The sequence below is a fragment of the Trachypithecus francoisi genome, unplaced genomic scaffold (genome assembly GCF_009764315.1).
Source record: "Trachypithecus francoisi isolate TF-2019V2 unplaced genomic scaffold, Tfra_2.0 Lachesis_group3, whole genome shotgun sequence".
Lineage (NCBI taxonomy): Eukaryota > Metazoa > Chordata > Mammalia > Primates > Cercopithecidae > Trachypithecus > Trachypithecus francoisi.
This window is the reverse complement of record NW_022681468.1, coordinates 99,662,726-99,685,215: the sequence shown is the minus strand read 5'-3', so window position 1 is coordinate 99,685,215 and position 22,490 is coordinate 99,662,726. Positions and strand designations below refer to the sequence as shown.

Here is a 22,490-nt window from a genome sequence, read left to right as displayed (position 1 = left end):
CGTGGTGCTGGGACTGTCACTGCTATCACCCTTCTCTCTACTCATCCCTCTTGATAGATGACTGTTGGCATCCTTGACATCTCTGGCCTTGGTCCCACAAGCAGCCTGAGGCTGTGGCAAGACTCTAGGCCAGGACTCAGAAGTTCTTGGGGCTGGTCCCAGTTTCACAAATTTTGTCAGATCACACCCCCTTTCTGGGCCTGATTTCCTTGATTTGCAAATGGGTACCTCCGTGTCTGTGCTGCTCAGCTCTCATTTTGCTGTGATGCTCAAAGGAGACCATGCAGCTTGGGGCTTAGCACAGTGACCCAGAGGCTCTAGGAGGCCAGGGCCCCAGTCCCAGCCCTGCCACTTCCCAACTGAGGGACTTTGGGCAAGCTGCTTAACTTCTCTGGGCCTTGGTTTCCCCATCCATACAGAGGGTGACAGGAGTACCTGGGATGACCTTAATGCATAATGATGCTTTTAACCCCAAGACTGGTGGTATATACTTGATGAAGTGGAGGTTTTACTATTTGCCACTAGAAATGAATGGGGGCTAGACACAATGGCTCAGGCCTGCAATTCCAGCACTTTGGGAGGCTGAGGCAGGAGGATTGCTTGGGCCCAGGAGTTCGAGACCAGCCTAGGCAATATGGTGAAACCTCCTCTTAAAAAAAAAAGAAAAAATAAAAAAGAAAAGAAAAGAAAGCAATAGGAAAGTATTTTGTAAACTGAAAAATGTCACAAATATCATTGGTGCTGCTTCTATGATTGTGGGTAATGGCATTCCCCTCTGGTGCTCTCTGAAAAGTCTGCAAAGGTAGGGCCCAGGAGAGGGAGTCCTATGCCGTCCCTGGAATTGGGAGTGGGGATTAGGGCTGGGGGAAGGGGCTAGGGGCTCTGGGAAGCAGATCTGGACATGACTACATCATCTCTAGTCCCTCAGCCACAGACAGGGCTGCCTCCCCATACTCATGGGGAGTTCTTCAGTGTAGGTGGCTTGTGGAGTGAGAGGAAAGGATGTAGGCCTCTCTGCAAAACTCTCTTGCATGACAACTTATGGGATCAAAAATAAGAACGGCAATAGTGAGGAACTAGACATCATGTGCTGCTCCCTGATGGGCTGCCCCAAGAAGGACACAACCCCAAATGTGCTATTCCTGCCAGAAATGCATACCCTGAATTTAATCACGCAGAAGCAGCAAACTCAAATCGAGGGATATTCTGCAAAACAACTGGTCTGCAGTCTTAAAAAGAAATGTAGGTGTCTTGGATGTCAAAAAAACAAACAAACAAACAAAAAAAACAAGGAGGGCAAAGATTGTAGGCTAAAGAGACTTGACAAGTCCATAAAATGCTTTGATTCTTGATTGGCTCTTCGATCAAAACAAATCTTTAAAAAAAAAAAAAAACTATTGGAACAACTGAGGAAAATGACCTAAGAATGGTATGTTAACTAATGGGATTTATTAATGCAAAGTTTTTTGAGGGTCATCATTGTACTGTAGTTATATGGAAAGCTGTTCTTGTTCCTAGGAGGTGCCTGGTTTAGAGTTAAAATGCCATGTCTCCAACACACACAAACATGTACACTGAGAGAAACGAAACAAAAGTGGTGAATCCAGGTGAAGGGTATATGCATGTTCATTGTGCTATTCTTGCAACTTTTCTGTTGGCTTGATAATTTGTAAAATAAAAAGTTGGGAGAAAAGCCATTGTAGTGCTATCAACCGGAGTCTCTGACATCTACTAGAAAATATCTGCCTATGCAGGTCGGGAGGAGAAGCCAAAGTCAGAGATCCAAGGGGAGTCCCACACACCCTCTACCTAATTACAGTTCAAACCCCGTGGGGCTTTCTGTGTTTTGTACAGCATAGGGTGAGCACATACCAGGCGCTCAGCACCTACCCCATCCCTGGCACTGTAAAGGCACTGAGATATCAAGATGTGACCTCTGCTCTTTCAGTGCACACAGTTCAAGGGAGAGTCTTCACTCACTTCTTCATGCTAATGCAGAGTATGTTGTCCATACATCAGTCCAAAGACTCACAAATAAACCTCAGGATTTCCAGGGGAAGATGGAAACAGAGATTAGTAACAGCAGCAGCCTCCATGAACTGGGTGCTTCCAGGAGTCAAACACGAAGCTAAGCCTTGTCTTTGTCTGCCCATCACCATGTGTCCTTTCCATGACAGCTGACCATGCAGGAAGGGATTTTTTTTTACAAGATAGAAACTCTGGCTCAGAGAGGTCAGATCACTTGCCTAAAAGTCACCCAGCTAGAGGGTGGCAGATCTGAAGAAGAAAGTAGCATGATCTCAGCCGTGAAGAGGTTTAACAAGTTGGCTTGATGGAGAAGGACATGCCAGGAGCAGCTTGAGGGAAGGTGTGGTGTAAAGAAGGTGAGGGCAGGGTTCCTCAGCTTCAGCGCCAGTGACATTTGGGGCCTGATCAATCTCTGTTGTGGGGGCTGTCCTGTGCATTAGCAGCACCCCTGGCCTCTACCCACTGGATGTGAGTGGTCAGGAGTATGACCACCACCTTCATTGTGACAACTGAAAAGGTATTCAGATATTGCCAAATGTCTCCTGGGAGATAAGACTGCCCCAATTGAGAATCACTGGGGTACAGCATCTACACTCTGCCCTAAGCTGAAGGGAATCTCTTGGCACAGCCTTGTTCCTGGCTGGAGGACTGTGTCTCTGCCCCTGAGGGTGAGCAGGTAGACAGGGCCTGGCATAAGCTCCGCATTATCTCTGTAGGATCTCTCACAGGGCAGGGCCTCAGGTGCTGGCTGCAGCTCTTCCACCACCACTATCTCACTTCCATTTCTGCCCTGGCTGCTGTGATGGTTAATTTTTGGGTCAACTTGACTGAGCATGGGGTGCCCAGACATTTGGTCAAACACTATTCTTTCTGGGTATGTCTATGAGGGTGTTTGTGGATGAGATCATCATTTGAGTAAAGCAGATTGCCCTCAAATGTAGGTGGGCCTCATCCAATCAGTTGAGGGTCTGAATGGAATGAAGAGGTTGGCCCTCACTCTGAAGAAGAAGGGAACTACTTCTGCCAACTGCCTTCCAGCTGCGGTAGCAGTGCTCTCCCTGCTTTCAGACTTGAACTAAAACATTGGCTCTTCCTTGGTCTCTAGTCAGCTGACATTCAGACTAGAACTGCACCATCAGCTCTCCTGGGTCTCCAGCTTGCTGACTGCAGATCTCAGGACTTGGCAGCCTCCATAATTGTTTGAGCCAATTCCTTATAAGAACTCTCTCTCTCCTCTCTCTCTCTGCCCCCTGCCCCATCCACACACACACACAGTTGACCCTTGAACAACATAGGTTTGAGCTGCATGTACTCACTTACACACAAATTTTTCTCAATAAAAAGTGTACTGGCAGGCGCAGTGTCTCACGCCTGTAATCCCAACACTTTGGGAAGCTGAGGCAGGTGGATCACGAGGTCAGGAGTTTGAAACTAGCCTGGCCAACATGGCAAAACCCTGTCTCTACTAAAAATACAAAAATTAGTGGGGTGCAGTGGTGGGCGCCTGTAATCCTAGCTACTCAGGAGGCTGAGTTAGGAGAATTGCTTGAACCCAGGAGGCGGAGGTTGCAGTGAGCCAAGATTACGCCATTGAACTCCAGCCTGGGTGATAGAGTGAGACTCTGTCTCAAAAAAACAAAACAAAACAATAACAAAAAAAGTGCATTGAGTGTGCCTGCTTCTCCTGCCTCCCCTTCCACCTCCCCTACCTCTTTCTCCTCTGCCATTTCTGAGACAGCAAGACCAACTCCTCCTCTTCCTCCTCCTCAGCATACTCAACATGAAGATGAGAATGAAGTCCTTTATGATGACCCACTTCCACCTAATGAATACTAAATATATTTCCTCTTTCTTATGATTTTCTTAATATTTTCTTTTCTCTTGCTTACTTTATTGTAAGAATACAATATATCATACATATGAAATATGAAATATGTGTTAATTGACTATTCATGTTATTGAAGGCTTCTAATCCACAGTAGCCTATTAGTAGTTAAGTTTTTGGGGATCAAAAGTTATATGTGAATTTTTGATTGCCTGGGAAGTTGGTGCCTGTAATCCCTGTGTTGTTTAAGGTCAAATGTTTATGTATATATAAATGTTATATATATATACACAATATGATATATAAATGTTATATATATACACAGTATGATATATATAAATGTTAATTTTTTATGGGGACACTTGAAACACAGTGTATATATATATATATATATATACATATTTTTTATTTATGCAAAATAAAATCTCACATGTCTAGTTCATGCACCATGGTCAGACTGGGATTGGGTTAAAGGCCTTATTTGGAAAGGTAAATGAGATGGGAAAAGAAGACTGGCTTGAGGTTTGACTGCAGAGGCATATTTTATATATATAGTATGTTTTGAGTGTCTCCACAAAAACTTATGCTGAAATTTAATTGCCACCGATGGAATTGGGAGGTGAGGCCTTAAAATGTGGTTGGGGCATGAGGGTAGAGCCCTCATGAATGGATTAATGCTGTTAACACAGGAGTGAGTTAGTTCTAGGAAGTGCATTAGTTCTCACGAGAGCAGTTCATCATAAAGGTGAGCTCACATTGCCCTTGCAGTCTCTTCTGTATGCACTTCTTTGCCCTCTCCCCTTCTGCCATGAAAGCCTTCACCAAATGGTCAAGCAGATTCTGGTGCCATGCCCTTGAACTTACCACCGCCATCCCCCACCCAGCCACTCTACGGGTTGTTAGATATTTTGACCACCTCCTCTTTGCTCACTCCACTGTTCAACTCACTGCATCATCAATGCATTTATTACAAACCTATCACAAGCTAGGTCTTATGCTAGGTGCTCCTCTCAACAGGTTCTTGAGCTGGCAGGGGGAGAGAGATATTCAAACACCAAGGATTAATACACTATGACAGATATGAAGACAGAAGCCTATAAGGGTCCCCAGACGGTGCCATGGAGGTAGGGCATGGTCGGCTCCACCTGTAGAGGTGTCTAAAGGGAGGCTTGCAAGCTGCATCTTGAAGGACGAGCAGAAAATTGTACATGAGGACAAGTAGGAAGGAAATTCCAGGAAGAAGGATCAGCATGTGCAAAGGCATGGAGGTTGTCCATAGAATGTAAAGAGAAAATATTAAAACCTGTAATTATACTAATTTTTGGCCTCATACTTTTATATTTTCTGTTTTATAGCCATTTAAAAATGCGCATAACATATTAACATAGTGATTAATGTGTATACTTTTTAAAAATATGCACATTTTGGGGGATACAGTCCCCACAGTTTTTACTAATGCATGATCAAAAATGTTGCCAAGGCTGGTTTGGGACATGCTACTTTCGAAAGGCTTGTGGATGTCCAAGAGGTAACGTCTACGCTTGGGGCTAGATATGGGTCTGGGGGTTGGGGAGACAGCCTTGAGCGTTGGGGGTGAGGAAGGGAGAGGGGCTGAGATGGCTGTGAGTACACAGAAACAGGGCAGGGTGGAGGATGGAGAAAGTGGTTTGAGGCCTGGCTGCACTTTGAATCACCTGGGGAGCTTTTAAACTATCCACTCTTGGCTATTCTGATTTAATTGGCCTGGGGAGAAGCCCAGGCATCATCATCTTTCAAATTTTCTAAGTGATTCCAATTGCAACCGGAGTTGAGCACCACTGCTTTAGACTAGTCTTCAACATTTCCTGTTGTACATCCCCTAAAAAAATTTTGGAAAACTGCATACTCTGTTCCACAATTTTAAGTTGACATCTAAATTTCATATCGTAATTTTAACAGCTGCAGAAAAACATAATTTCCCTCATGTTGTGTATAGTTTCTCCAGAACCTCAGAGGTGCATATTTCGTTTGTTTAATTTATGGAAAATATCTGCCATATAAGCTAATTGGCAAAGCCAAAATTCATTGCCAACCCAGTCAGCCCAATTAGACTTACTATCCATCAAAAGAAAATCTGAAGTCATTTTCAGACTCAAATAAATGTAATACACAGCCTCAAGACAAAGCCTGCCCATAATATTTCAATTCTAGATTCTAATTCTAAGCAAAATAGACAACACACAGAGTCTTGCCACCTAGAATTTGTCCCGTAAATGGAACAAAGTGCTGTTCCCCTCAATTTCTATAGCAGATGCTTTCTGTGCTTTGAAGGGGTCTCTGTCCCAGGGGGTGTGCATTCTCCAATCACCGCTTTTTTTAGGTTTCCAGTAGTGTGCACATGTCTAGTTCATGTACCATGGTCAGACTGGGATTGGGTTAAAGGCCTTGTTTGGAAAGGTAAATGAGATGGGAAAAGAAGACTGGCTTGAGGTTTGACTGCAGAGGCAAATAGATCCACATCAGAAAAGAAGACATAGAGAAGTTGAGGATCTGGAAATCTATACCTTTAAAACTGTCTGCAACAGATCCATGCATATATGGTCACTTGATTTACAACAAAGGAGCTGATACAATTCTATAGAGAGAAGGATGGTCTTTTCTATGCCTATTCATAAGGGGAGAAAAGGGGGAAAAAAAACCTCTGACCCCTTCCTCACACCATACACATTAATTCAAGATAAATTATAGACTTCAATGTGAAAAGTAAACCAATAAAGCTCCTAGAAGCAAACAGAGTAGGGTGGGGGGCAGTCTCCATGACCAAGCAAAGATCTTTTAAGCTGGACATAAAAGGCACTTACTATAAATTTTAAAAATTTGTAAGTTAGACCTCATTAAAACAATACCCTCTTTTAATCAAAAGATTAAAAAGAGGACAAGAGACAACAGATTTTTCCCAATGCATATATCTGACAAAGGACTCATATCCTGAATATATAAAGGTTTCCTACAAATCAATAAGAAAAACGCAACCGAACCAACAAACACTGGGGGCAAAAGACTCGAATAAGCATTTTACAAATGAGGGTGCCTAAAGGGTCAGTAAGCACCTGAAAAGGCACTCAACACCATTAGTTGTCAGGGAAATGCAAAATAAAATCTCAGTGAGATTCTATGATACTCTCATCAGAATGGCTTAAAATGATAAAGACTGACAATGCCAAGAGTTGTTGAGGAGGTTTAAGCTCTCATACATTACTGGTGGGAAAATAAACTGGTAAAAGCCAACATACCCCTATCCTAATTCCCAGCAATTCCACTCCCATGCATTTATCCAAGACATGGCAGGTGCTGTAGTTTACCCAGTGTGCAGGACATAAGGAGGTATGTTGTTGTACAGAATTGAGAACAGTAATAAAAATGGCTAAGTCACCGGGCGCGGTGGCTCAAGCCTGTAATCCCAGCACTTTGAGAGGCCGAGACGGGCGGATCACGAGGTCAGGAGATCGAGATCATCCTGGCTAACATGGTGAAACCCCGTCTCTACTAAAAAAATACAAAAAACTAGCCGGGCGTGGTGGCGGGCACCTGTAGTCCCAGCTACTCGGGAGGCTGAGGCAGGAGAATGGCGTAAACCCAGGAGGCGGAGCTTGCAGTGAGCTGAGATCCGGCCACTGCACTCCAGCCTGGGCGACAGAGCCAGACTCCGTCTCAAAAAAAAAAAAAAAAAAAGGCTAAGTCAGTTTGCTTTTTATTATCTATTACTGCATAACAAATCACTTCAAAATGCAGTGGCTTTAAACAGCCATAATCTTTTTTTAAAAAATTGGTCATAATTTTTGTGGATTTGGAAATGTCATGGCTGGGCAGCTCTTGTTTGAGATCTCTCATGTAGTTGCAGTCATATGTCATCTGAGGGCTTGATTGGGGCTGGGGGTCCACTTCTAGGGTAGGTCACTCACATGGCTGGAAAGTGAATGCTGGCTATTGTCGAGGGGCTCAGTACCTTTCCCTAGGGTCCTGTTTATGGAGCTGCTTGAGTGTCCTCATGGTCTGGTAGCTGGCTTTCCCTGGAAGGAGCCATTCAGGAGAGCAAGGTGGAAACTACAATGCCTTCACCTCGGAAGTCATCTGCTGAGACTGCTACTGTAATCCAGTGATCAAGGCCAGCCCTAATTCAACGTGAGAGGGGGCCAAGGAGTGTGTGAACGCCAGAAGCAAGGATCCCAGGGATACATCTTAGAGGCCGGCTACAACAAATGGTGTCTTAATAAGCCCTGTATCCTTGGCCACTTGCACAGCCACCATGGGGTGGCTCTGGAGCACTTGCTGGATGAGTACAGAGTAGAATAGAAGGATGGGGCTTGTCCACATGGCTCTCTCCTGGGAAGCAGCACTGTGGCAGGGTGTGCTCCCAAGGAAGAGAGGACCCACAGACTACTGCTGGCCCCCCTTTCCTGGAGTGTGGTTTGTAGGGGGTGAGGGAGTTGGGGCACAGGCTGCTTTCTACCTCTAAGAACAGAGCAAAGGCCCTGAGATGGGTCTCTGATTGTCCTGCCTCTGGACCTTGAACAGCCAGTTAAAGACCAGTGATACGCCCCATGGTGGCTCCCAGTCACTTCCTCTCTGGACTGAATTGATTTCAGCATGAGGGAATACACCAGAACATGCCCTGGGCACATGCAGGTGAAGCTGCTCGCAAGGGGTGAATCAGAAGTTAAAGGTGCAGGGAGAGGGCAAAAGTCACATGGGTGTGCATGTCCCAACTTATTTCTCCAACTCCCTACAGGAACTTAAAGTGGGTAGAGCATTGGACCTAGAGAGCACTGAGCATGCACTCAAAGGGCTTTGACAGATGATCATAGAGTGGAGTAGGAAGATAGGGCTTGGCCATGTGGCCTCTCCATTGAAGGCTACCATTCACGATGACAGAATACAGGAAGGAGATAATGGCCTGTGTAGCCACACTGACCCCAAAGTCCTTCACGTCCCCCAACCTCAGTCCCTACTGGCTCTGGTGGGAGCTGCCCAGGCAGCAGTTCCGGATTCTGTTCCAACCTGGCAAGACTCCCGCCTCTGACCTTGTTCCAACTCTTCTAAACCAACTTCCCCAATGAATGCTTCCTTCTGATGATTGTGTCCAGCATTTACCTCCAAACCATCTTTCTCTCTCCTTTGTTGAATAGAACATATGTTTTTTTGTTTTGTTTTGTTTTGTTTTGTTTGTGTTTGTGTTTTTTTTTTTTTTTTTTTTTTTGAGACGGAGTCTCACTCTATTGCCTAGGCTGGAGTGCTGTGGTGCAATCTCAGCTCACTCCAAACTCTGCCTCCCGGGTTCAAGAGATTCTCTTGTCTCAGCCTCATGAGTGGCTGGGATTACAGGCATGCACCAGCACACCCAGCTAATTTTTGTATTTTTAGTAGAGATGGGGTTTTGCCATGTTGGCCAGGCTGGTCTCGAACTCCTGGCCTCAGATAATCTGCCCACATCAGCCTCCCAAAGTGCTGTGATTACTGGCGTGAGCCACCGCACCCGGTGACTAGAATGTATTAAAACATTTCAAAATTACACAACAATGGATGTTTATTTGTTCTCCTTTCTTTGACCGATCTTAGTGAGCCTCCTCACCCTTGCTGCAATACTCCTATCCTGGTCTCCAGCTCCCATGTCTACCTTCAAGGTTGACTCATCCTAAAACTGACCTCTCCAAGGTCTACCTTCTTACAAGATACTTTTTAAAACTGTTACTAGGAGAAAATTGGAGAGGGTAGTGGATTTACCCACCGAGACAATCAGTGTTCCTTATGAACTAATAATTTCTGGATTGGTCTTTCATTCAATTATGGCCCCCAAATGGCAAATCGATCTGAATGCCCAGGGTGGTCCACGGTCAAGACGAGAGTAATGAGAAAGATCCCCAAATACATTCCTGCTTAAAGCAGACCTCACATCTTTGCTTAAAGCCCAAGGGCTTAACAATGAAGGAGGGACAGCTTTCTAGATGAACAGCTGTTCTTCTACAGAACAGGCAGACCAGTTTTTCTTCATTTTTTAAAACCTTGATGATAAAGCAAAAGACACTGGATTGAATGCAGCAGGAAGGATCTGGATTCAAAATAACGACGAATCGCCAAGCTGATGGTGAGAACTATAAAACCTGGGCATGATCTGGCGGAGCAGTTGTGCAAGCCTCTCCAGGAAGTCCTGAGCACGGAAACAGACCCTGACTCAGCAGAATTTATGGGGTGAGCATCAGCCAAGCCCTGCTGCATCGTAGGACCAGGTGGGCTGGGCTGCCAGGGAGGCAGTGGTGAGATGGCTAGGGAGCCCACCCCAGCCAACGAATGCCTTAAAGCCATTTCCTGGGCAGAACTGGTCCTATGGAATACCAGGGCCAGTCAGGAACCTGAAGCAGCAACGAACTTGCCCATGAAGATTGGGCTCTTGTCCACTGTCTTTCCTGACCAACTCCTTCTCATCCTTCAGGATTTGATGCAGATGTCACTTCCTCCAGGAGGCCCTCCCTCAGGGCACGGAGCACACAGAGGTGGACTCTAGGACTCACCTGCTTCCCTCTCTGGTTGCAGGTCCCTTGAGGGGGACTGTGGGTGATTCATCATTGTGTCCCTTGTGACCTCCAGGTGCTTGGGAGATGTGGAAAAAATGAGGGAAGGGAAGTGGAAGCAAGGGAAGGAAAATTGAAGCAAGGGAAGAAAAGAGAAAGGGAGGGGGAAGAGAGGGAAGATAGAGAAAGGAAAACTCTTGTGCCCAGAGATTGTACAGATGTCTAAAGAGTCTCATCCCTGCTGGATGGACAGTGGCTTTATCAGCAGCAACACTACCTCAGCCTCCCTGGCAGCTGGGACTCTGGCTGCTTACACATTTTTTGCCCCATGCAGGCCCAGCTCAGGGAGAGGTACTCAGGCCCAGGCTGGTGGTGCTGAGTACCAGGGCTTGGAGTTAAGGGGGTTTGCTGTGGGCACAGGTTGGCAAGTGAAGACGGACAGCTCTGGGGGCCACAACAGAGCTGGGCAACAGACTTTATGAAACCTGTATTAGATCTAGTTCTTGTTCATTTCTAATTGCTTATGTTATAATTCCAGAGCTGTGTTCTTAGAAGGAAACGTACTTTTATTTAAATGTTTTTCATAAGATGACAGTAGCATTATTGCCTTTCCTGATTATGAAGAAACCCTGTTGGCTGGGCATGGTGGCTCACGCCTGTAATCCCAGCCCTTTGGGAGGCTGAGGTGGGCAGATCACCTGAGGTCAGGAGTTCAAGACCAACCTGGTCAACATGGTGAGACCTCGTCTTTACTAAATACACAAAACTCAACTGGGCGTGGTGGCAGCCGCCTGTAATCCCAGCTACTCAGGAGGCTGAGGCCAGAGAATCACTTGAACCTGGGAGGCAGAGGTTGCAGTGAGCTGAGATTGCAACACTGCACTCTAGCCTGCACAGCAGAGAGAGACTCCATCTCAAAAAAAATAAATAAATAAAATAAATAAATAAATAAACCCTGTTACAACAAATACAAAGAATACAAAAATGATTTGAAATCCTAGAGATAATCATTGTCAATATTTTGTTGTATATTGTTCTAGAATATTTATATACTTATATTTATGTATTCTTATATTTGCATATCAATATATTTAAATATATAAAATATTTTTTTAAAAACAAAAGGTGGAATCACATTTTACATAGTGTTTTATAAACTGATTTTTTTCCCCACTCAGTAATGCCTTATGAAATTTTCTTACCAGTAAATAAAATTTCACATCATTATAGTGGCTGCAAGTATTTTACTTAATGAAGGTAACAATTTATTTAACCTCTTTGGCCATTTATGATTTCCCCCCAGCTTTTCACTCTTAGAAACTACTTTTGGAAAAAGTTAACCCCAGCAACATCATTAAAAACAAAAACAACTATACCACAAAAGTCAGGTGAAAAAATCAGATGTGATTTTGAACAGCAATTTTAGGGATAACTTCCTTGTAAATAATCGACTGTATTGTTAATTAAGTCAAATATTGTGGGAGAAACAGAACGGGGCATATCTGAGACTGAAATAATTGATAGTGAGGTATGGAAAAGGAAAGTTTTCATTTTGAAAGGAACACTGAGCTTTCATTGTTTTGCAAAAATATACTTGTCTAAATATAGTTGTTTGGAACAATCTGTTGCCTGTAATCATTACCTCTACCAATCCCTTGTAGTACTGTGTCCTTTCAGGGTACAAGTGTTGGTCTGTCTATAAACACTAGAGATTTCTCCCTCTTGCAGGCACTTTGCTAGCCTCCGAGGATGGAGCAGTGAATAAAACCCACCCACACCTTACCCTCCTGGCAGTCAGCCTTAGAGGAGAGGCACACGGGCTTCCTGTCTGGTGAATGAGATGATATTGCTAAGCATATAGGGATACTGGAATCTCCTGCCTCTTCCTGGCATTTGCTTTGAGATAATCCGCCCCTCCCAGAACTTAGAGAATACTAAGTGCACAGGACATACCTGCCACCAGATCATTCAGGTACACGGTCTTTTCACTACCATTCCTGAGATCAGGCAAATTTCACATCTGTTTTCATGAAGCTAGAAGAGGGCTTAAAGGTCACCTTGTCCAACTGACCTGGCCTGTTGAGGCTTGAATCTTCTCTCTGTAAACCTGAAAGAATTAAAAGGATCAGAATCCAGTTTAAAGTTTATTCAAGTGAAAAGGTGAAATGATCATCCAGGAGACAAAGACTCCAGAGAAATGGGATCTGTGCTCCAAAGTTAAGAGTTAAGTTCTTACTTACACAGGTAGAAAACAAAGAAATTTAATGGGATTACAGCATTTTCAATATGAGAATGGTATAAGAGTTACAACAAATTAATTAGTTATAGTCTGTTTGCTTTTCTCTACAGTTTGTTTTCCTTACTTTACAGCTGATTTTCATTTCCTCACTCACTTTAAAAGAGTGTATTTAACATTCCATCTTAAGGCAATGTGACAGCCATAAAGTCTTTATGTGAGAAAGGTAAGAGGGAAGTTAATCTATAATGAAGATTAACAATAAAAGGGAAGGGTCAACATTAAAAAAATCAAATAAATTTCTATATATTAGCAATAAACAATTGGAATTTGAAAATAAAGTTGAAGCATTATTTACAGTAGTACCAGAAAACATGAAATACTTAGGTATAAATCTAACAAAATATGTGCAAGGTCTGTCTGCTGAAAACTATAAAGCACTAATAAAAAAAAATCAAAAGAGGCCAGGCACAGTGGCTCACACCTGTAATCCCAGCACTTTGGAAGTCCAAGGTGTGTGGATCACCTGAGGTCAGGAGTTCAAGACCAGCCTGGCCAACATGATGAAACCCCGTCTTTACTAAAAATACAAAAAATTAGCCAGGACCATAGTGGCTGGTGCCTGTAATCCCAGCTTCTTGGGAGGCTGAGGCAGGAGAATTGCTTGAACCAGGGAGGCAGAGGTTGCAGTGAGCCGAGACGGCACCACTGCACTCCAGCCTGGGCAACAGGAGCAAAACTCCATCTCAAAACAAAACAAAACAAAACAAACAAAAAACAAAGAAAACCTTAAAAAAAAGAAGAGGCATACCATGTTCATGGATTGGAAAATTAAATATTGCTAAGATATAAATTCTTCCCACACTGATTTAGATTCAATGCAAATCTTTTTTTATTTTTTTTTTGAGACGGAGTCTCGCTCTGTCGCCCAGGCTGGAGTGCAGTGGCAGGATCTCAGCTCACTGCAAGCTCCGCCTCCTGGGTATACGCCATTCTCCTGCCTCAGCCTCCAGAGTAGCTGGGACTACAGGCGCCCGCCACCTCGCCCGGCTAGTTTTTGTATTTTTTTTAGTAGAGACGGGGTTTCACCGCGTTAGCCAGGATGGTCTCGATCTCCTGACCTCATGATCTGCCCGTCTCGGCCTCCCAAAGTGGTGGGATTACAGGCTTGAGCCACTGCGCCCGGCCTACATTCAATGCAATTCTAATAAAAATTCCAGCAGAATTTTTTTTTTTTTTTTGTAAAAGTGGACAAGCTGCCAGGTGTGGTGGCTCACACCTGTAATCCCAGTACTTTGAGAGGCCGAGGTGGGTGGATCACAAGGTCAGAGATTGAGACCATCCTGGCCAACATGGTGAAACTCCATCTCTACTAAAAATGAATACAAAAATTAGCTGGGCATGGTGTCATGTGCCTGTAATCCCAGCTACTCAGGAGACTGAAGCGGGAGAATCGCTTGAACCTGGCAGGTAGAGGTTGCAGTGAGCTGAGATCACATCACTGCACTCCAGCCTGCTGACAGAGATTCTGTCTCAAAAAACAAACAACAACAACAACAACAACAAAAGTGGACAAACTGATTTTAAAGTTTGTATGAAAAGGCAATGGGGCTGGGCACGGTGGCTCACATCTGTAATCCCAGTACTTCAGGAGGCCAAGGTGGGTGGATCACCTGAAGCCAGGAGTTCGAGCCCAGCCTGGCCAACATGGCAAAACCCCATCTCTACTAAAAGTACAAAAAATTAGCCAGGTGTGGTGGCAGACATCTGTAATCTCAGCTACTCGGGAGGCTGAAGCAAGAGAATTGCTTGAACCCAGGAGGTGGAGGCTGCAGTGAGCCAAGATTGCACCATTGCACTCCAGCCTGGGCAGCAAGAGTGAAACTCCATCTCAAAAAAAAAAAAAAAAAAAAGGCAATGGAACTAGAATAGTCAGAATAATTTCAATCAAGAACTACAAAGTTAGTGAATTTATACTAATTTCATGACTTACTCCAAAGCTATAATAATCAAGACAGTTGGTACTGGTGAGAGGATGGTACACATCAAGCCCGTCCAACTTGCAGCTCATGGGCCACATGCAGCCATGATGGCTTTGAATGTGGCCCAACATGAATTCATAAACTTTCTTAAAACATTACGAGTTTTTTTTTTGCAATTTTTAAAAGCTCATGAGCTATCGTTACTGTTAGTGTATTTTATGTGTGGCCCAAGACATCTCTTCTTCTTCCCATATGGCCCAAGGAAGTCAACAGATTGGACTCTCCTGGTATATATCAATAGAACAAAATAGAGTCCAGAAACAGACTCGCACATATATGGTTAATTGAATTTTGACTAAGCTGCAAAGGCATTTCAATGAGGAAAGAATAAACTTTTATTTTCATTTTTTTGAGACAGGGTCTATCTCTCCAATGTCCAGGCTACAGTGGAGTGGCCTGATCACACTTCACTGCAGCCTTGACCTCTGGGGCTCAGGTGATCCTCCCACCTCAGCCTCCCAAGTAGCTGGGACTACAGGTGTGCACCACCATGTCCAGCTACATTTTATAGTATTTTTTGTAGAGATGGGATTTCTCCATGTTGCTCAGTCTGGTCTCGAACTCCTGGGCTCAAGCAACCTGCCTGCCTCAGCCTCCCAAAGTGCTGGGATTACAGGTGTGGGCCACTGCGCCCAGCCAAGAATAAACTTTTCAATAAATGGTACTAGAACAAATGGACATCCATATGAAAAACAAAACAAACCTCAATCTACACCTTACATTACTTACATTTAACTTAATGTGCACCATAGGCCTAAATGTAAAATAGAAAACAAAGGACTTCTCAAAGCAAAGGTTTCTTAGACATGACACCAAAAGCATAATCCATAAATTGGGGGGATAAACTGTACTTCAACAAAATTAAGAAGTTCTGACATTTTAAAGACTCTGCTAAGAGAATTAAAAGATAAATAAAGGTCTAGAAGAAAATATTTTCAATTTACATATCTGATAAGTGACTTGTATTTCAAATATAGAAAGAACTCTCAAAACTCAATAATATAGCTCCTCAAAAAATTAAAAATAGAATTACCATATAACCCAACAATTCTACTCTTGGGTCTATAGCCAAAAGAATTAAAAGAAGGGTCTTGAAGAGATATTTATGCATCCATGTCTATAGCAGCATTATTCACAATAGCCGTGGAAGCAACCCAGATGTTCGTCTTTGAATGAGTGAATACATAAAATGTGGCTCGGTGTGGTGGTTCACACCTGTAATTCCAGCACTTTGGGAGGCTGAGGTGGAAGGATTACTTGAGTCCAGGAGTTCAAGACCAGACTGGGCAACATAGCCAGACACTATCTCCATAATATATATATATATATGTAATAAAAATACAAAAAACCCCACAAAATGTGGTGTCTACATATAATGGAATATTATTCATTCTTAAAAAGGAAGGGAATTCTGACATATGATACAACATTAATGAACCTTGAAGACATAATACTCAGTGAAATAAACCAGTCACAAAAGGGCAATACTGTAGGATTCCACTTACATGAGGTATCTAGAGTAATCAAATTCATAGAAAGAAAGTTGAACGGTAGTTGTCAGGGGCTGGGGAAGGGGAGAATGGGAAGTGATTGTTTAATGGGTACAGTGTGTCAGTTTCACAGGACGAAAAATTTCTGGGCCCAGTGTAGTGGCTTACGCCTGTAATCCCAGCACTTTGGGAGGCTGAGGTGGGGGGATCACTTGAGGTCAGAAGTTTGTAACCAGCCTGGCCAACATGGTGAAACCCTGTCTCTATTAAAAATACAAAAAAGTTAGCTGGGTGTGATGGTGGGCACCTGTAATCCCAGCTACTCAGGAGGCTGAGGCAGGAGAATCATTTGAACCTGGGAGATGGAGGATGCAGTGAAGCAAGATCACACTACTGCACTCCAACGTGGGAGACAGAACACAACTCCGTCTCAAAACAATAAATAAAGAAAACAAAAATAAATAAATAAATAAATAAATAAATAAAAGAAAAAAGTTTTGGAGCTGGATGGTGACGATGTTCACACAACAATGTGAAAGTATTTGATGTCACTGAACAATACACTTAAAAATGGTTAAAATGGTAAATTTTATGTTATGTATATCCTCACACAGTTTTTAAAGTAAATTTTATCTTTCTTTCTTTCTTTTTTTTTTTGTTTTTAAGACAGGGTCTCATTCTATCTCCCAGGCTGGAGGGCAGTGGTGCGTTCACTGCAGCCTACCTCGTGGGCTCAAGCAATTCTCCCACCTCTGCCTCCTGAGTAGCTGGGACTACAGGTGTACACCACCACACCCAGCTTTTTTTTTTTTTTTGGAGCGATGGGGTCTCACTTTTAGGCATGAGCCACCATACTTGGCCAAAAGTAAAATTTAAAAACTCAAAAGGAAAAACTAATCTATGGGAACATAAACAAGACACTATTAAGATTAGCATCAGAAGTGAAGGTGGGGAATTAAGTAAGGGGTAAGTGGATAAGGAACAGTAGTGGGAGGAGGACTGACTTTCACAGCGTTGCTTTCAGTATTTTTTCAGTGACTGCATTACATACTCAAAGCACTAAACATACAATTTTTTAAAAAATTTAAGTTCTTCCTGGTATTGAGCCAAAAATCTGTGCTACAACTACCTGTGTTGAACAAATCAAATTGCTTCTCAAAGTGCCAGTCCTTTAATATTTTGAGGATATTCTGCTCCCTCTGAGCTTCCTCTTTAGCTCTCCACTCCTTGTAGTAATGAGGGCACTAACTACAGCAGGTTGGATGTCTAAGTCTGTGGGCTCTCTGGGGGACGTTTGCCATTTGGGAATATCCAACATCTACCCACCCTTCCCCCACTCAGCCCCTAAAGCATTCTACCTCTCCTTTGCAGAATCTCACACTGAGCACAATCTCTGCGGGAGGACGTCCTAGCTTCCCACTAAGAAAGCAAGAGGTCTAAATGGCTCCTCCCTCTGTCTATGCTGGTCCAATCAGCAGGCAAGGATGTGACTCAACCAATCAACTCGCTCTTCCTAAGTGTTGCCTGTTAGAGCTGGGTACGTGGAGGTCATATTTATTCTAGCAGTGGCGGCTCAGGCTATTTGGACTGGACAGCCCTTATGCTCTCTCCGTTGTTGGGGCACCTGCCACCCAGTCCTCCAGAGCTCCTTGGTTCTGACTCATTTTCCAATCTTGTTCTTCCAACCTCCATCAATTCTGTGAGTCCTAAAGGTCTTCAAATAAGTTATCTTCACTTAAACTAACCAGAGCCAGTTTCTGTAGTTTATGAGCAAGAATCCTGACTGCTAAAAAGCTCCCATTTACATATGACTTTGGGAGATGTGACAAATTGTATTTCACAGGATGGCCTCAATAATGTCTTCTATCCACATGCTAGCCAACAATGTTACTTTGCTATTCTTTCCAAGGAGAAGTGAGCTCTATGTGCCCTCCTCTCGAATCTGGTTTCCACAAATAAGTATGGCAGAAGTGATGGTGAGACAGCCAGGTAGGAAGGGCTCCCCGGAAAAAGCTCCAACCAGCCTGGGCACTGGGTGGAGCCACAGAAGTTCACGCCCTTTGCAGCGGGGAGGTGTGGGGCTCCTCCTCTTCCTGTGTGGAACCTGGGATTCAAATGGTGTGGACGGGAAATGCTCTAACGGAGGGACTCTGGCCTTGCGAGAGTCCCTGTTTCCCCCTTTTTTCCCCTTTTCACCCCATAAAATCCTGCTTTACTCACCCTCCAAACCATCTGTGAACCTAAATTTTCATGGCCGTGAGACGGACAAGGACCCCATCTTTAACTGAACTAAGGAAAAGTCCTGCAACAATGGTATGTAACTTTTGAGACTAGGTCATAAAAAGTCATGCAGTTTTTGCTTGGTCTCCTTGAGTTGCTTGCTCCTGGGGAAAGTCAGCCTCCATGTAACAAATCCAACTAGCCAAGACTGTCATGCCGAAGAGGCACATGCAAGTCATCTGGTTGACAGTCCCAAATGGTGTCCTCTTCCAACAGTCAGCATCATTTGCCAGGGGTGAGTGAGTCATCTTGGACACCCAGCCCATTTGAGCCTTCAGATAATGACAGCACCATCTAGTATCTGACCATAACTACATGAGAAATACCCAGCAAGACCTGCCCAGAGGAGCCTCCCAAATTTCTGGCCCACAAAATCATGAGCAAAAAGCCTATTGATTCAAGCAGGTACATTTGGGGATCATTTGTTATGCAGCAATAGAAACTACAACATTAGGCTGGGCAGAGTGGCTCAGGCTGTAATCCCAGCACTTTGGGAGGCCAAGGCGGGAGGATCACGAGGTCAGGAGATTGAGACCATTCTGGCTAACATGGTGAAACCCCGTCTCTACTAAAAATACAAACAACAACAACAACACACACACACAAAAAAACAGCCAGGCACCTGTAGTCCCAGGTACTTGGGAGGCTGAGGCAGGAGAATGATGTGAACTCAGGAGGCTGAGCTTGCAGTGAGCCAAGATTGCGCCACTGCACTCCAGCCTGGGCAACAGAGTTTGACTCCATCTCAAAAAAAAAAAAAAAAGAAAAAGAAACTAGAACATTAAAACTCTTGCTTTCTTATCTTGCCCCACAGAAAAGTACATATTCTCAGCAATCAGAAAGAGAACAGGATAAAAGACAAAGTTTATTGAGTCCTACCACAGGACAGATACTTTACAATCCCACCTAGCATAACCCTCATGATTCTGTGAGTTGGGGACAATGTTTCTTTGTCAAAAAGAGAGCGGTAGAGTTCAGAGGGGACAAGGCTGTCAGATTGCAGAGGTGGTGCTCTTTCTGCTGGAGTGAAATGTCCCAAAGTAAGACTGCAGAAGCAAGAGTCAGGCAAGAAAGTCTGATTTCACAACATGGTGTTTTTAGGATAAAGCCCTCAGATGCCATGTGATCCTTTTAAAGGATAAAATGTCCGTTTTGCTTCCCTTCTTCCTCCCCACAATTAGTCAAATGGCAGGTGGAACATGTAGTCTGTGAGGCAGAGCTGAGGAGTGACAACTTTCATAGCAACTTCCACTTACAACCAGGTATGCGGACTCATGCCCATACTCCCAGCACTTTGGGAGGCCAAGGCAGGAAGATCACTTGAAGCCAGAAGTTTGAGATCAGCCTGGACAATATAGGGAGATTCTCTGTCTACAAAATATATATTTTTTAATTAACTGAGCATGGTGGCACATGCCTGTAGTCCCAGCTACTTGGGAAGCTGAGGCGTGAGGATAGCTTGAGCCCAGGAGTTGGAGGCTACAGTAAGATGTGATCACACCACTGCACTCTGCCCTGGGTGACAGAGCAAGAGCCTGTCTCTAAATAAATAATTTTTATTTATTTATAATTTATTTAATTTTTTATTTATTTAAACAAGTAATTTTTTTTTTTAAAAAAAGAAATGTTCACAGTGTTGCAGAGTGTTATAGAGAGGAAACTTCTAGACTTCACATTTGTAAATCACTTCCTTTAGTTCTCAACTCATTGAAGACTTGAACTGAGCCCTCCAGGTGGTCAATTTTAAGTCATATGAGGCATAGAAATGCCTTGGTGAGTTCCTATTATGGGCCAGATGCTATGTACACTATCCATGATCCTGCAAGAATAACATCGCTGTCTCCCATGGCAGATGGAGAAACAGTCACAGGTGATTAAGTTATTTGTACCAAATGTCACACAACCTTGAAGTACAAACTAAAGAAGGGTCCCAGTGGATCAGAGTATGGGGGAGTAGGCAGGCAGACAGGCAGTGCGGCCCCACTGGCACAGAGCCCTGAGACAAAGCCTCAGAAACACCAGTCCAGGATTCCTGCAACCTGTGGACCGGGGGGGGATCTAGCAGAATGTGGGGTCCCCAGAGGACATAGAATCAAAGATGCTAGAGAGAGAACAATGTCCTCATCAACATGGAGCTGATGGAGCAGAGCCCCCAAGGATAACATTTCACATTCATTTACTCCCCAGCTAGCAGGGATTGTCTGATCCAACCCCTCAATTCTGACATAAAAGGCAACTGAAGCCAGAAGGAAAAAGGGCCATGCCTGAGGTCCCCCAGCTTGCCAGAAACAGGGAAAGACAAGAGTTCCTATTCCTGATTCAGGGTCCAGTGCTCTTTCAGAGGCACCTTCCTGCATTCTGAGATTAAACTCAGGCTTTAACTAGGGTGACCCTTTTAATTTATGATCCAAACCAGAATGAGAAGGGGCATTATTAATAATTACAACAGGATGGCAGGTGTGAACAGGATTGCCCTGTGTAAATGGGACACATAGTCGTTCTGGCATGGCATTCTAGAATGCCACCCACTTGCCCACCAGGAAAGCCTCTTCACAGCCTTATGGCTATGGACGTAACAACTCACCATCACCCTCCATGCCAGGTGAGGGACTGATGAACCAAGCAGCCCTGAGGGTCTGGCTTTCTTAGGGGTATTTAGGGAGCTCAGAACTGGCTGCTCCAACACTGGCCTCTGTCCCCACCTGGCACTGTGTATGCATAAACAGAGGCCCCATTTGTTCCCACCTATCAGGGGCAAGCTCCCTGCCAAGCCCAGTGGAACTCCAGTTTTAAGTGCTTGCCTCTGGATGACACCCACTGAACCAAAGCTGTCCTCACTGTGAGACTGTGAATGTGGGGCCCTCCTATGGAGCCCCAGGACAGTGGAAGAAGGCCCCTGCTGGCTTGGTAGCCAGGTCACGGCAGAAACTATGAGGATGTGAGAAGCACACCAAGTGGCATAAACTAGTTGTGCTGTTTCTTCCCCCTCCTTCACTCCTCGGTACCCCCCAGTAGTCATCAGCTTCTGAAACTTTACCTTACACACACATCTGAGGATCTTGTTAAACTGTAGATTCTGATTTAGGAGACCTGCAGTGGAGCCTGAGATGCTGGATTTCTCACAACTCCCAGGTGATGCCAATGCTGCTGGCCCAGAGGTCACTTGGAATAGTAACTCTCTCATACCATCCTGCTCAATCTCTTCAGAGCAATAATCATAACTTGTCATTGCTTTCTTATGTGGTTGTTACTGATTGCGGCAGATTGTTGCAGTACAGCCCTGATAATCACAGGCTTGAAAAGCACGTGTGTTGGGCTTGTCCTCTTGGAACCCTGCTGCTGAGTGAACAGCCCCCGCTAGCCTGCTGGCGGCCCCTGGCTCAGTCAACCGCCAACATCAACAGCCAGACCTAGGAGTGAGACCATTTAGATCATCTAGCTCCAATTGCAGCCACATGAATTAGTCCAGAAGAATCACCCAGCTAAGCCTAGCCCAAATTGCTGACCCATACAATGGTGAGCACATAAAATGGTCATTGTTTAGGTCACTAAGTTTTGGAGTGGTTTGTTACATGGCAATAGATAACTGATACACTGCTTTAATGTCTCTGTTAGGGGTGGGACTAGATCTGTTTTATTTGGTACATTACACCCGGTGTTTTGAATTGATAAAAAAATGAACTAACCTGGACCCGTCTGATTCTAAAATCCAAGAGTTTCTGCTCCACTGTTTCTGTTCCCTGTTCCCAGACAAGTTGCTCATCCTCGGTCTAGTGAGGTCAGTGGTAGGATATGTAATCTAGCCTAGGTTAATTAGTGCTTTCCAGTCTACAGTGATTGGTTAAAGGATGAATGTGTGACCTAATCTAATCCAATCAGATTGAAACTCAGGACTTTCACTGAGAATGGTGAGGAAAACACCTTCTCTTCCCCAGTCAATATAAAGAAGAAATATAGGAATAGTTTTCAAAATCTGACTGATCATAACTAATCTGACAAGTCACTATAGGAAGCAAGGGCTTACACAGGCCAACTGCTATGCTG

General features: G+C 44.1%; 1 long non-coding RNA gene across 2 annotated transcripts; it reads right to left on the bottom strand.

Annotated features, from left to right (window-relative positions):
- Nucleotides 1–1,434: 1,434 nt before the first annotated feature.
- LOC117071545 lies at nt 1,435–21,926 on the bottom strand. 2 transcript variants are annotated; one of them, XR_004432349.1, is made up of 4 exons: nt 21,484–21,926; nt 4,829–4,879; nt 3,738–3,743; nt 1,435–3,271 (listed from the first exon to the last, which is right to left on the bottom strand). It is a non-coding gene; the product is annotated as an uncharacterized LOC117071545 (long non-coding RNA). The 2 variants fall into 2 exon arrangements; XR_004432350.1 differs by lacking the exon at nt 3,738–3,743.
- Between the last annotated feature and the right edge of the window lie 564 nt (nt 21,927–22,490).